The sequence below is a fragment of the Nerophis lumbriciformis genome, unplaced genomic scaffold (assembly GCF_033978685.3).
Source record: "Nerophis lumbriciformis unplaced genomic scaffold, RoL_Nlum_v2.1 HiC_scaffold_69, whole genome shotgun sequence".
Classification (NCBI taxonomy): Eukaryota; Metazoa; Chordata; class Actinopteri; order Syngnathiformes; family Syngnathidae; genus Nerophis; species Nerophis lumbriciformis.
The window spans coordinates 82,501-95,000 of NW_027316611.1; positions in this window are offsets into that span (position 1 = coordinate 82,501).

The following is a 12,500-nucleotide window of genomic DNA, read 5'->3' on the forward strand; positions in this document are numbered from 1 at the left end:
ATAGAAAAGTTTGGTAAATTTGACTAAGTGTCTAGGAGCATTTCCCTTTAAGAAGGCTGACCTGCTATGGTTCTCCACCTGGGTCAGGAAAGCAAAATTGTCCCTCTCCTCGCTGGAAGTCCAAAAAAAAGGCGTGAATTTGACTAAGTGCCTAGGAGGATGTCCCTTTATAAGGCCGACGTGCTATGGTTCTCCACCTGGGTCCGGAAAGCAAAATTAGTCCCTCTCCTCGCTGGAAGTCCAAAAAAAAGGCGTGAATTTGACTAAGTGCCTAGGAGGATGTCCCTTTATAAGGCCGACGTGCTATGGTTCTCCACCTGGGTCAGGAACGCAAAATTAGTCCCTCTCCTCGCTGGAAGTCCAAAAAAAAGGCGTAAATTTGACTAAGTGCCTAGGAGCATTTCCCTTTAAGAAGGCCGACGTGCTATGGTTCTCCACCTGGGTCCGGAAAGCAAAATTAGTCCCTCTCCTCGCTGGAAGTCCAAAAAAAAGGCGTGAATTTGACTAAGTGCCTAGGAGCATTTCCCTTTAAGAAGGCCGACGTGCTATGGTTCTCCACCTGGGTCAGGAAAGCAAAATTGTCCCTCTCCTCGCTGGAAGTCCAAAAAAAGGCGTGAATTTGACTAAGTGCCTAGGAGGATGTCCCTTTATAAGGCCGACGTGCTATGGTTCTCCACCTGGGTCAGGAAAGCAAAATTGTCCCTCTCCTCGCTGGAAGTCCAAAAAAAAGGCGGAAATTTGACTAAGTGCCTAGGAGGATGTCCCTTAAAGAAGGCCGACGTGCTATGGTTCTCCACCTGGGTCTGGAACGCCAAATTAGTCCCTCTCCTCGCTGGAAGTCCAAAAAAAAGGCGGAAATTTGACTAAGTCCCTCTCCTCGCTGGAAGTCCAAAAAAAAGGCGTGAATTTGACTAAGTGCCTAGGAGGATGTCCCTTTAAGAAGGCCGACGTGCTATGGTTCTCCACCTGGGTCAGGAAAGCAAAATTGTCCCTCTCCTCGCTGGAAGTCCAAAAAAAAAAGGTGTAAATTTGACTAAGTGTCTAGGAGCATTTCCCTTTAAGAAGGCCGACCTGCTATGGTTCTCCACCTGGGTCAGGAACGCCAAATTGTCCCTCTCCTCGCTGGAAGTCCAAAAAAAAGGCGTGAATTTGACTAAGTGCCTAGGAGCATTTCCCTTTAAGAAGGCCGACGTGCTATGGTTCTCCACCCGGGTACGGAAAGCAAAATTAGTCCCTCTCCTCGCTGGAAGTCCAAAAAAAAGGCGTGAATTTGACTAAGTGCCTAGGAGCATTTCCCTTTAAGAAGGCCGACGTGCTATGGTTCTCCACCTGGGTCAGGAAAGCAAAATTGTCCCTCTCCTCGCTGGAAGTCCAAAAAAAAGGCGTGAATTTGACTAAGTGCCTAGGAGCATTTCCCTTTAAGAAGGCCGACGTGCTATGGTTCTCCACCTGGGTCAGGAAAGCAAAATTGTCCCTCTCCTCGCTGGAAGTCCAAAAAAAAGGCGTGAATTTGACTAAGTGCCTAGGAGCATTTCCCTTTAAGAAGGCCGACGTGCTATGGTTCTCCACCTGGGTCAGGAAAGCAAAATTGTCCCTCTCCTCGCTGGAAGTCCAAAAAAAAGGCGTAAATTTGACTAAGTGCCTAGGAGGATGTCCCTTTAAGAAGGCCGACGTGCTATGGTTCTCCACCTGGGTCAGGAAAGCAAAATTGTCCCTCTCCTCGCTGGAAGTCCAAAAAAAAGGCGTGAATTTGACTAAGTGCCTAGGAGCATTTCCCTTTAAGAAGGCCGACGTGCTATGGTTCTCCACCTGGGTCAGGAAAGCAAAATTGTCCCTCTCCTCGCTGGAAGTCCAAAAAAAAGGCGTAAATTTGACTAAGTGCCTAGGAGGATGTCCCTTTAAGAAGGCCGACGTGCTATGGTTCTCCACCTGGGTCAGGAAAGCAAAATTGTCCCTCTCCTCGCTGGAAGTCCAAAAAAAAGGCGGAAATTTGACTAAGTGCCTAGGAGGATGTCCCTTAAAGAAGGCCGACGTGCTATGGTTCTCCACCTGGGTCTGGAACGCCAAATTAGTCCCTCTCCTCGCTGGAAGTCCAAAAAAAAGGCGGAAATTTGACTAAGTGCCTAGGAGGATGTCCCTTTAAGAAGGCCGACGTGCTATGGTTCTCCACCCGGGTCCGGAACTCAAAATTAGTCCCTCTCCTAGTTGGAAGTCATCAAAAAAAGGCGGAAATTTGACTAAGTGCCATCATTTTAGAGTACCAGGACTATAGTGGGGGAATTGGAGCCCTCTGGTGGACACTCGCTGCAAATGCACCCTGAATTAAAGACATTATTTCCAGTTCTTTTGGGGCCCTATTTTCAGGCGTAAATTTGACTAAGTGTCTAGGGGCATGTCCCTTTAAGAAGGCCGACCTGCTATGGTTCTCCACCTGGGTCTGGAACGCCAAATTAGTCCCTCTCCTCGCTGGAAGTCCAAAAAAAAGGCGTGAATTTGACTAAGTGCCTAGGAGGATGTCCCTTTAAGAAGGCCGACGTGCTATGGTTCTCCACCTGGGTCAGGAAAGCAAAATTGTCCCTCTCCTCGCTGGAAGTCCAAAAAAAAGGCGTGAATTTGACTAAGTGCCTAGGAGGATGTCCCTTTAAGAAGGCCGACGTGCTATGGTTCTCCACCTGGGTCAGGAAAGCAAAATTGTCCCTCTCCTCGCTGGAAGTCCAAAAAAAAAAGGTGTAAATTTGACTAAGTGTCTAGGAGCATTTCCCTTTAAGAAGGCCGACCTGCTATGGTTCTCCACCTGGGTCAGGAACGCCAAATTGTCCCTCTCCTCGCTGGAAGTCCAAAAAAAAGGCGTGAATTTGACTAAGTGCCTAGGAGCATTTCCCTTTAAGAAGGCCGACGTGCTATGGTTCTCCACCCGGGTACGGAAAGCAAAATTAGTCCCTCTCCTCGCTGGAAGTCCAAAAAAAAGGCGTAAATTTGACTAAGTGCCTAGGAGGATGTCCCTTTAAGAAGGCCGACGTGCTATGGTTCTCCACCCGGGTCCGGAACTCAAAATGAGTCCCTCTCCTAGTTGGAAGTCATCAAAAAAAGGCGGAAATTTGACTAAGTGTCATTATTTTAGAGTACCAGGCCTCTATAGAAAAGTTTGGTTTTTTGTCTATGTGTCATCATTTTAGAGTACCAGGCCTCTATAGAAAAGTTTGGTTTTTTGTCTATGTGTCATCATTTTAGAGTACCAGGGCTCTATAGAAAAGTTTGGTAAATTTGACTAAGTGTCTAGGAGCATTTCCCTTTAAGAAGGCCGACCTGCTATGGTTCTCCACCTGGGTCTGGAACGCAAAATTAGTCCCTCTCCTAGCTGGAAGTCCAAAAAAAAAGGCGTGAATTTGACTAAGTGTCTAGGAGGATGTCCCCTTAAGAAGGCCGACGTGCCTTGGTTCTCTACCTGGGTACGGGACGCCATATTAGTCCCTCTCCTCGCTGGAAGTCCAAAAAAAAGGCGTGAATTTGACTAAGTGTCTAGGAGCATTTCCCTTTAAGAAGGCCGGCCTGCTATGGTTCTCCACCTGGGTCCGGAAAGCAAAATTAGTCCCTCTCCTCGCTGGAAGTCCAAAAAAAAGGCGTGAATTTGACTAAGTGCCTAGGAGGATGTCCCTTTAAGAAGGCCGACGTGCTATGGTCCTCCACCTGGGTCAGGAACGCAAAATTGTCCCTCTCCTCGCTGGAAGTCCAAAAAAAAGGCGTGAATTTGACTAAGTGCCTAGGAGGATGTCCCTTTAAGAAGGCCGACGTGCTATGGTTCTCCACCTGGGTCAGGAAAGCAAAATTGTCCCTCTCCTCGCTGGAAGTCCAAAAAAAAAAGGTGTAAATTTGACTAAGTGTCTAGGAGCATTTCCCTTTAAGAAGGCCGACCTGCTATGGTTCTCCACCTGGGTCAGGAACGCCAAATTGTCCCTCTCCTCGCTGGAAGTCCAAAAAAAAGGCGTGAATTTGACTAAGTGCCTAGGAGCATTTCCCTTTAAGAAGGCCGACGTGCTATGGTTCTCCACCTGGGTCAGGAAAGCAAAATTGTCCCTCTCCTCGCTGGAAGTCCAAAAAAAAGGCGTGAATTTGACTAAGTGCCTAGGAGCATTTCCCTTTAAGAAGGCCGACGTGCTATGGTTCTCCACCTGGGTCAGGAAAGCAAAATTGTCCCTCTCCTCGCTGGAAGTCCAAAAAAAAGGCGTGAATTTGACTAAGTGTCTAGGAGCATTTCCCTTTAAGAAGGCCGACGTGCTATGGTTCTCCACCTGGGTCAGGAAAGCAAAATTGTCCCTCTCCTCGCTGGAAGTCCAAAAAAAAGGCGTAAATTTGACTAAGTGCCTAGGAGGATGTCCCTTTAAGAAGGCCGACGTGCTATGGTTCTCCACCTGGGTCAGGAAAGCAAAATTGTCCCTCTCCTCGCTGGAAGTCCAAAAAAAAGGCGTAAATTTGACTAAGTGCCTAGGAGGATGTCCCTTAAAGAAGGCCGACGTGCTATGGTTCTCCACCTGGGTCTGGAACGCCAAATTAGTCCCTCTCCTCGCTGGAAGTCCAAAAAAAAGGCGGAAATTTGACTAAGTGCCTAGGAGGATGTCCCTTTAAGAAGGCCGACGTGCTATGGTTCTCCACCCGGGTCCGGAACTCAAAATTAGTCCCTCTCCTAGTTGGAAGTCATCAAAAAAAGGCGGAAATTTGACTAAGTGCCATCATTTTAGAGTACCAGGACTATAGCTGGGGAATTGGAGCCCTCTGGTGGACACTCGCTGCAAATGCACCCTGAATTAAACACATTATTTCCAGTTCTTTTGGGGCCCTATTTTCAGACGTTGTGGAGCCCTCCAGTGGACTCCCGCCTCCAATGCACCCCCATAATTATAGACATCACCCCCCAAATTAAAGACATTATTTCCAGTTCTTTTGGGCCCCTATTTTCAGCCGGTTTGGCGTATTTCCTTGACGCCGGGGAGTCCTACAGGTGTTCCCGGGGAATGAGAGGCCTTTTGTGGGCCAGAAAGAGTGGGGAACCCTTGGAGCCCCTATTTTCAGACAGTTTGGCTTATTTCGGTGACGCCGGGGCGTCCATCAGGTCTTCCCGGGGAATGAGAGGCCTTTTGTGGCCATATGTCAACAAAAGAGTGGGGAAATGGAGCCCTCCGGTGGACTCCCGCTGCAAATGCACCCCCCAAATTAAATACATTAATTCCAGGCCTTTTGGGGCCCTATATTCAGACGGTGTGGAGCCCTCCAGTGGACTCCCGCCTCCAATGCACCCCCATAATTATAGACATCACCCCCCAAATTAAACACATTATTTCCAGTTCTTTTGGGCCCCTATTTTCAGACGGTTTGGCGTGTTTCCTTGACGCCGGGGAGTCCTACAGGTGTTCCCGGGGAATGAGAGGCCTTTTGTGGGCCAGAAAGAGTGGGGAACCCTTGGAGCCCCTATTTTCAGACAGTTTGCCGTATTTCGGTGACGCCGGGGCGTCCATCAGGTCTTCCCGGGGAATGTGAGGCCTTTCGTGGGCCATATTTTCAGACAGATTGGCCTGTTTCAGTGACGCCGAGGCGTCCATCAGGTCTTCCCGGGGAGTGTGAGGCCTTTTGGGGCCCTATTTTCAGACAGAAAAAAAAGAAAAGTAACCCTTACACTACAAAGGACAGCGGGGAAACGCCCCCCCAGCAAAGTCACAGGGGAAGTGGGGTAGACAAGTGGAGAGTGTCTGGGGAAAAGTCCACAAAATGATCAAAAATCACACACAGGTACGAGTGCCACAAGTCCCGCCGCGTCCCACCCGAGTCCGAGGTGCCCCCCGCATGCCCAAAACGCACCCAGCAAAGGCGCACTGTGAGTGGGGAAGAAAAGTTGGAAAAGTGGGCAAAAGTCCGGAAAAATGACCAAAAACCACACCCAGGTTAGAGCCCCACACGTCCTGCAGTCGCACCCGAGTCCTGGGATGCCCAACATGTCCAAAAAAATCAAAAAAAGCCCAAAAAATCAAAAAAATCCCCGGGCCGTATCTTGGACGCCGGCGTACCGCGTTCGGCCCTCGTGCCGTAGTTTGGCGACCGATTGTAAAAATTTGCCGCGACCGGCTAGTTTTTTTCCTTGGAGTAAATAGAGAGTAGATCCAGCAGGAAATATGCACTATAAACAAAGAGAGGGAGTTTGGAGGGGGGCAAAAACGCCCTCTTGGAACTTTTGCAGCAGCACACATCAAACTAGCGGGGAGAAGGCATGCATAGCAAAAGGCCACGAAATGATCCAAAATCACACCCAGGTTCGAGTCCCACAAGTCCCGCCGCGTTCCACCAGGGTTCCGGGGTGCCTGACATGTCCACGACGCACCCAGCAAAGGCGCACTGTGATTGGGAAGAAAAGTTGGGAAAGTGGGCAAAAGTCCCGAATTTTATCCAAAATTATACCCAGGTTCGAGTCCCACAAGTCCCGCCGCGTTCCACCAGTGTCTCGGGGTGCCTACAATGTCCACAACGCACCCAGCAAAGGCATCACACCCAGGTTCGAGTCCCACAAGTCCCGCCGCGTTCCACCAGGGTTCCGGGGTGCCTACAATGTCCACAACTTACCCAGCAAAGGCGCACTGTGATTGGGAAGAAAAGTTGGGAAAGTGGGCAAAAGTCCCGAATTTGGTCCAAAATCACACCCAGGTTCGAGTCCCACAAGTCCCGCCGCGTTCCACCAGGGTTCCGGGGTGCCTACAATGTCCACGACGCACCCAGCAAAGGCGCACTGTGATTGGGAAGAAAAGTTGGGAAAGTGGGCAAAAGTCCCGAATTTGGTCCAAAATCACACCCAGGTTCGAGTCCCACAAGTCCCGCCGCGTTCCACCAGTGTCTCGGGGTGCCTACAATGTCCACAACTTACCCAGCAAAGGCGCACTGTGATTGGGAAGAAAAGTTGGGAAAGTGGGCAAAAGTCCCGAATTTGGTCCAAAATCACACCCAGGTTCGAGTCCCACAAGTCCCGCCGCGTTCCACCAGGGTTCCGGGGGTGCCTGGCATGTCCACAACTTACCCAGCAAAGGCGCACTGTGATTGGGAAGAAAAGTTGGGAAAGTGGGCAAAAGTCCCGAATTTGGTCCAAAATCACACCCAGGTTCGAGCCCCACAAGTCCCGCCGCGTTCCACCAGTGTCTCGGGGTGCCTACAATGTCCACAACTTACCCAGCAAAGGCGCACTGTGATTGGGAAGAAAAGTTGGGAAAGTGGGCAAAAGTCCCGAATTTGGTCCAAAATCACACCCAGGTTCGAGTCCCACAAGTCCCGCCGCGTTCCACCAGGGTTCCGGGGTGCCTACAATGTCCACAACGCACCCAGCAAAGGCGCACTGTGATTGGGAAGAAAAGTTGGGAAAGTGGGCAAAAGTCCCGAATTTGATCCAAAATCACACCCAGGTTCGAGTCCCACAAGTCCCGCCGCGTTCCACCAGTGTCTCGGGGTGCCTACAATGTCCACAACGCACCCAGCAAAGGCGCACTGTGATTGGGAAGAAAAGTTGGGAAAGTGGGCAAAAGTCCCGAATTTGGTCCAAAATCACACCCAGGTTCGAGTCCCACAAGTCCCGCCGCGTTCCACCAGGGTTCCGGGGGTGCCTGGCATGTCCACAACTTACCCAGCAAAGGCGCACTGTGATTGGGAAGAAAAGTTGGGAAAGTGGGCAAAAGTCCCGAATTTGGTCCAAAATCACACCCAGGTTCGAGCCCCACAAGTCCCGCCGCGTTCCACCAGTGTCTCGGGGTGCCTACAATGTCCACAACTTACCCAGCAAAGGCGCACTGTGATTGGGAAGAAAAGTTGGGAAAGTGGGCAAAAGTCCCGAATTTGGTCCAAAATCACACCCAGGTTCGAGTCCCACAAGTCCCGCCGCGTTCCACCAGGGTTCCGGGGTGCCTACAATGTCCACAACGCACCCAGCAAAGGCGCACTGTGATTGGGAAGAAAAGTTGGGAAAGTGGGCAAAAGTCCCGAATTTGATCCAAAATCACACCCAGGTTCGAGTCCCACAAGTCCCGCCGCGTTCCACCAGTGTCTCGGGGTGCCTACAATGTCCACAACGCACCCAGCAAAGGCGCACTGTGATTGGGAAGAAAAGTTGGGAAAGTGGGCAAAAGTCCCGAATTTGGTCCAAAATCACACCCAGGTTCGAGTCCCACAAGTCCCGCCGCGTTCCACCAGTGTCTCGGGGTGCCTACAATGTCCACGACGCACCCAGCAAAGGCGCACTGTGATTGGGAAGAAAAGTTGGGAAAGTGGGCAAAAGTCCCGAATTTGGTCCAAAATCACACCCAGGTTCGAGCCCCACAAGTCCCGCCGCGTTCCACCAGTGTCTCGGGGTGCCTACAATGTCCACGACGCACCCAGCAAAGGCGCACTGTGATTGGGAAGAAAAGTTGGGAAAGTGGGCAAAAGTCCCGAATTTGGTCCAAAATCACACCCAGGTTCGAGTCCCACAAGTCCCGCCGCGTTCCACCAGGGTTCCGGGGTGCCTACAATGTCCACAACGCACCCAGCAAAGGCGCACTGTGATTGGGAAGAAAAGTTGGGAAAGTGGGCAAAAGTCCCGAATTTGGTCCAAAATCACACCCAGGTTCGAGTCCCGCAAGTCCCGCCGCGTTCCACCAGTGTCTCGGGGTGCCTACAATGTCCACAACGCACCCAGCAAAGGCGCACTGTGATTGGGAAGAAAAGTTGGGAAAGTGGGCAAAAGTCCCGAATTTGGTCCAAAATCACACCCAGGTTCGAGCCCCACAAGTCCCGCCGCGTTCCACCAGTGTCTCGGGGTGCCTACAATGTCCACGACGCACCCAGCAAAGGCGCACTGTGATTGGGAAGAAAAGTTGGGAAAGTGGGCAAAAGTCCCGAATTTGGTCCAAAATCACACCCAGGTTCGAGCCCCACAAGTCCCGCCGCGTTCCACCAGTGTCTCGGGGTGCCTACAATGTCCACGACGCACCCAGCAAAGGCGCACTGTGATTGGGAAGAAAAGTTGGGAAAGTGGGCAAAAGTCCCGAATTTGGTCCAAAATCACACCCAGGTTCGAGTCCCACAAGTCCCGCCGCGTTCCACCAGGGTTCCGGGGTGCCTACAATGTCCACAACGCACCCAGCAAAGGCGCACTGTGATTGGGAAGAAAAGTTGGGAAAGTGGGCAAAAGTCCCGAATTTGGTCCAAAATCACACCCAGGTTCGAGTCCCGCAAGTCCCGCCGCGTTCCACCAGTGTCTCGGGGTGCCTACAATGTCCACAACGCACCCAGCAAAGGCGCACTGTGATTGGGAAGAAAAGTTGGGAAAGTGGGCAAAAGTCCCGAATTTGATCCAAAATTATGCCCGGGTTGGAGTACCACGAGTCCGGCCGCGTTCCACCGGTGTCCCGGGGGTGCCTGGCATGTCCACAACTTACCCAGCAAAGGCGCACTGTGATTGGGAAGAAAAGTTGGGAAAGTGGGCAAAAGTCCCGAATTTGATCCAAAATTATGCCCGGGTTGGAGTACCACGAGTCCGGCCGCGTTCCACCGGTGTCCCGGGGGTGCCTGGCATGTCCACAACTTACCCAGCAAAGGCGCACTGTGATTGGGAAGAAAAGTTGGGAAAGTGGGCAAAAGTCCCGAATTTGATCCAAAATTATGCCCGGGTTGGAGTACCACGAGTCCGGCCGCGTTCCACCGGTGTCCCGGGGGTGCCTGCCATGTCCACAACTTACCCAGCAAAGGCGCACTGTGATTGGGAAGAAAAGTTGGGAAAGTGGGCAAAAGTCCCGAATTTGATCCAAAATTATGCCCGGGTTGGAGTACCACGAGTCCGGCCGCGTTCCACCGGTGTCCCGGGGGTGCCTGCCATGTCCACAACTTACCCAGCAAAGGCGCACTGTGATTGGGAAGAAAAGTTGGGAAAGTGGGCAAAAGTCCCGAATTTGATCCAAAATTATGCCCGGGTTGGAGTACCACGAGTCCGGCCGCGTTCCACCGGTGTCCCGGGGGTGCCTGCCATGTCCACAACTTACCCAGCAAAGGCGCACTGTGATTCAGAAGAAAAGTTGGGAAAGTGGGGAAAAAAAGGACCGGAAAATATCCAAAATTATGCCCGGGTTGGAGTACCACGAGTCCGGCCGCGTTCCACCGGTGTCCCGGGGGTGCCTGGCACGTCCACAACTTACCCAGCAAAGGCGCACTGTCAGTGGGGAAGACCAAACATGTCTCGGATTTTTTCCAAGTACCTTAACGAGAGAGGCTAAAAAGCACCTGTTTTTACCTTCTCTCGTTGTTGTACTTAGAAAAAAAACGAGAAAATAAAAAATCTGGGTTTTTTTCTAAGTACCTTAACGAGAGAGGCTAAAAAAAACCATTTTTTACCTTCTCTCGTTGTTGTACTTAGAAAAAAAACGAGAAAAAAAATTTTCCCCATTCATTTCAATGGGAGTTCATTTTTTTTTTGGGATTTTTTCTAAGTACCTTAACGAGAGAGGCTTAATTTTTCACCTACTTTTTACCTTCTCTCGATTTTTCGTTTTTTACCTGGTCGACCAAAACACCTCCATCTCGTTACTATGTGCACCATGTCTGACAGGCTGAAATCACAGGGAACGCGTCCGAGTCAAAGTGAGCTATTTTCGGACACAAATATGGTGTTTTTCCCCTCTATCCTCTGGTTCTTTTTTCAAACTGATCTTCCAGCATCTGAGCGACAGGGGCTCATGCAGACACCTGTGTCCGCCCGAGGGGCGCCTTCCCGGACACATATATGGTGCTTCCCCCCTCTTTACCCCGGTCCTTTTTCAAACTGATCTTCCAGCATCTGAGCGACAGGGGCTCATGCAGACACCTGTGTCCGCCCGAGGGGCGCCTTCCCGGACACATATATGGTGCTTCCCCCCTCTTTACCCCGGTCCTTTTTCAAACTGATCTTCCAGCATCTGAGCGACAGGGGCTCATGCAGACACCTGTGTCCGCCCGAGGGGCGCCTTCCCGGACACATATATGGTGCTTTCCCCCTCTTTACCCCGGTCCTTTTTCAAACTGATCTTCCAGCTTCTGAGCGACAGGGGCTCATGCAGACACCTGTGTCCGCCTAAGGGGCGCTGTTTCGGACACATTTTCAACTTTTCCCGCATGAATGAAATCCTGGAACTGATTCCACCCAGGTACTTAGGACTTCCAGGGCTTGAGCGACAGGGGCTCTGTCCGGAGCGTGTGTCCGCCTAGGGGGCGCTGTCCCGGACACATTTTCAACTTTTCCCGCATGGATGAAATCCTGGAACTGATTCCACCCAGGTACTTAGGGCTTCCAGGGCTTGAGCGACAGGGGCTCTGTCCGGAGCGTGTGTCCGCCTAGGGGGCGCTGTCTCGGACACATTTTCAACTTTTCCCGCATGGATGAAATCCTGGAACTGATTCCACCCAGGTACTTAGGGCTTCCAGGGCTTGAGCGACAGGGGCTCTGTCCGGAGCGTGTGTCCGCCTAGGTGGCGCTGTCTCGGACACATTTTCAACTTTTCCCGCATGAATGAAATCCTGGAACTGATTCCACCCAGGTACTTAGGGCTTCCAGGGCTTGAGCGACAGGGGCTCTGTCCGGAGCGTGTGTCCGCCTAGGGGGCGCTGTCTCGGACACATTTTCAACTTTTCCCGCATGGATGAAATCCTGGAACTGATTCCACCCAGGTACTTAGGACTTCCAGGGCTTGAGCGACAGGGGCTCTGTCCGGAGCGTGTGTCCGCCTAGGGGGCGCTGTCCCGGACACATTTTCAACTTTTCCCGCATGAATGAAATCCTGGAACTGATTCCACCCAGGTACTTAGGGCTTCCAGGGCTTGAGCGACAGGGGCTCTGTCCGGAGCGTGTGTCCGCCTAGGGGGCGCTGTCTCGGACACATTTTCAACTTTTCCCGCATGGATGAAATCCTGGAACTGATTCCACCCAGGTACTTAGGGCTTCCAGGGCTTGAGCGACAGGGGCTCTGTCCGGAGCGTGTGTCCGCCTAGGGGGCGCTGTCCCGGACACATTTTCAACTTTTCCCGCATGGATGAAATCCTGGAACTGATTCCACCCAGGTACTTGGGGCTTCCAGGGCTCGAGCGACAGGGGCTCTGTCCGGAGCGTGTGTCCGCCTAGGGGGCGCTGTCTCGGACACATTTTCAACTTTTCCCGCATGAATGAAATCCTGGACCTCCGTCCAGGTACTCGGGGCTTCCCAGGACTTGAGCGACAGGGGCTCGGACCTGGGAAAAGCCCCGGCCCACTTCCCCTTTCCCCTCTAACCCTCTGGTAAACACGACTTGCCACGGAGCGGCCCTCACCGGCCGGCGTCAGCCGGTTACCCAGGTGGGGGATTCCTCCGGCCCTGCAGGTCTGCCTCTATTGCCGCCCGGCAAGCCCGATTTGAAGCGAGATCGAGACGACCCGTCTGCCCTAGTTGTCCTACATCGGACCCGCTCCGGCTCGGCCCCAGCGTCCCTTCGCGCAT